This window comes from Saccopteryx bilineata, chromosome 6, assembly GCF_036850765.1.
Source record: "Saccopteryx bilineata isolate mSacBil1 chromosome 6, mSacBil1_pri_phased_curated, whole genome shotgun sequence".
NCBI classification, from domain to species: domain Eukaryota; kingdom Metazoa; phylum Chordata; class Mammalia; order Chiroptera; family Emballonuridae; genus Saccopteryx; species Saccopteryx bilineata.
This window is the reverse complement of record NC_089495.1, coordinates 149818119-149820781: the sequence shown is the minus strand read 5'-3', so window position 1 is coordinate 149820781 and position 2663 is coordinate 149818119.

Sequence of the window (2663 nt, the reverse complement as noted above, 5' to 3'; positions counted from 1 at the left end):
CAATGGAGCAATGCCCCAGATAGGCACAGCATTGCCCCCTAGTGGGCTTGCTGGGTGGATCCTGGTTGGGGTGCATGTGGGAGTCTGTCTCTGCCTCCCCTCCTCTCACTAATAAAAAATAAATAAAAAATATGTTTTATTTTTTTAGAGAAGTTTTAGGTTCACAGCAAAATTGAGAGGAAGGTACAAAGATTTTTTCCATATACCCCCTGCTCCCCGACATGCACAGCCTCCGCCCCATTGTCACCACTCCCACCAGAGTGGTACCTTTGTTACAACTGATGATCCTATGTTAACACATCATTATCACCCAGAGTCTGTGGTTTACATTACAGTTTGCTCTTGCTGTTGTGCATTCTATGGGTTTGGTCAGACATGTAATGGCATACACCCTCCCTTTCACTGCCCTAATAATCCTCTTTGCTATTTAGGAACCTGAACGGTTTGTTCTTGCAAATCGTTGTTCCTCAAGGCTCTGCTTTTAAAATCCTTTTGTCAGATTTTTGTACTTTTCCCACCTCAGGTGATGTGCCTGAGGGCTCTGCTGGTCACTCCATTTAGTCACATGTCCCTCTGGCCTGGGCACAGCCGTGGTGCAGATGCTGCCCCCAGGTTGGTGGTAGGAGCTGGGAGAGGAAGCTGCTTATCGTCTGACAAGCTGGAGCAAGGGGCCTACATGAATGAAGGGGAGCTTGGGATCAACACTAGGTTCTCCAGCTGGGCCTTCTTTCTACAAAGGACTGCAAGGATACAAGCACACGGAATGACGGAGACACTGCTTAAGCTACAGGTGACGTCATGGCATTTCCCGGCTTCCTGTGCGCTCAGAATACATGCTCCTTCCACGGCTAGCCCCTCTGTCTCCTGCTCACGCCCCTTCCCCGCCCCCATGCCCCTGCCACCAGCCGGCCTTCCGCTGCCTCCGCCTGAGGCCCTTCCAGCCATGCCGTCTCCCACCCAGCCAGCGTCCCGCTGCTCCTGCCCACAGGGCTCCCGGCCTCCACCGCTTCGGAGAGGCCTCCCGTGGCCACCTTATGGGAAGTGCTTTCTCCTTTTCTTCATGGAGACGCTCATCACTCTCTTGCATCTGTTGAGAAATCAAGGTTTAGTTAACATTTGTGAACCCTGACAAGAAATGTCCCCACCAAGAAGGTCTCCTTGTGGTCAGTTGGGCCAGAATCGTAAGGGGAGTGTGGTAGCCAGTGCTTACAGAGGCCTCTTAGGCACATTGCATTTCAGGGAAGAGCAGGGGTGCTGACTCAGCCTCCGCAGCCTTCCTGTTGTCTGAGCTGTTCCTCAGAAGGGAGCTCCTGGACCTTCTCTCCTCAGTGAGCTCAGGCCCGCCCTGTCCACCTGCAGCTGCATAGCGGAGCCTCGTTTGCATCCATACTGACCAGTCAGAGGATGTGAAGTCAATCGGTAATGTTATTTGATCCAATCAAACTGGGTAAATTTGGGTTTCTCAATGACATAAAGATGGACCAGTCGGAACCAGGGCAGGATCTTGCTCCATAAATGGTGGGCTCCCCTTTGTTGCTGTGGCTCGCACACCACGTTTCTCTGGTCAGCACACTGTTCACCTGAACAGTTTCCCTTCACCGCACCCAGAATGGGACTCCTGATGGCAGTGCAGTGGTGGTGGCGAGCTCCCGTTGACACAGTGCTTTTTTCTTTTCCCTCCAGACTGTGTTCCATGACCCCTTCCTGGAGTTTGTAAGTCCTCCATTGACAAGACAGTTAACCACATTTATAAAATCCCATCGCGTCCTGGACAGGCCACTTGTACGGGCTCTCAGCCTGGCCTGTCCCTGACAAGGCTGTTCCTGTGTGTGTGTGTGTGTGTGTGTGGGGGGGTCCTCAGTTCTACAGCGAGGGCTGTGAAGGTGGACACAGAGAGAGGGAGGCGCCTCCGGAGCAGCGGTGGCAGGAGGTGAAGGCGCAGCCCGCGGGCGCTCCAGGAAGCATGGGGACCAAAGGGAAGCCTCTGAATGCTCCTGTGCCCGAGGGAGGCCGCAGACCCAAGGCAGATGGCCTCTGTGATGTCAGGTGAGCACCTTTTTAAGCACCCCTGCCTTGACTTACTGAGCACAGATATGCTGAAAAGTGGCTTTTAAAATGCCTCTGACTTATCTCTCATATACCACCCTCTGAAATGAAATCTCAAACACTTTAGTGGAGTTTGATACAGAAGTCAGTAAGGAAATGGAGGTTTGGGCAGAAACAGAGCAGAAGGAGTCCAAAGCCCTGGAGAAAAGCATGAATGGGCTTAGAGAGGACAAATAAAATAGTGCAGACATTTATATGGGTCTCCCCTACCTCTCAGAACAAAACAATTATGAGTTAAAAGAGGCATGGATGGGAGGAAATTCTTTCATTTTTCACATAGCAAACTAGAGAGATCCAGTAGCCTGTTTATGAAGAACGATAAATAAGGTACATGAACTCAGTAAAGAGGTTGTTATAAATATGTCGGGTGGTTTTGAAAGGCTAGGGTTTTCTCCCCTTATTTGGATAAAGTTGTTTGCTAAGTATTAAAAGATTTTTTTTTTTGCTTTTGCTTGCCTTTTAATTTTTTTTTCTTGTAAAAAGCAGTAACTGGTACCAGCAGTTTGTTACAATTGGCAGACAGAGTTATCATTTTTATTTAGGACTTGGAAATGCAA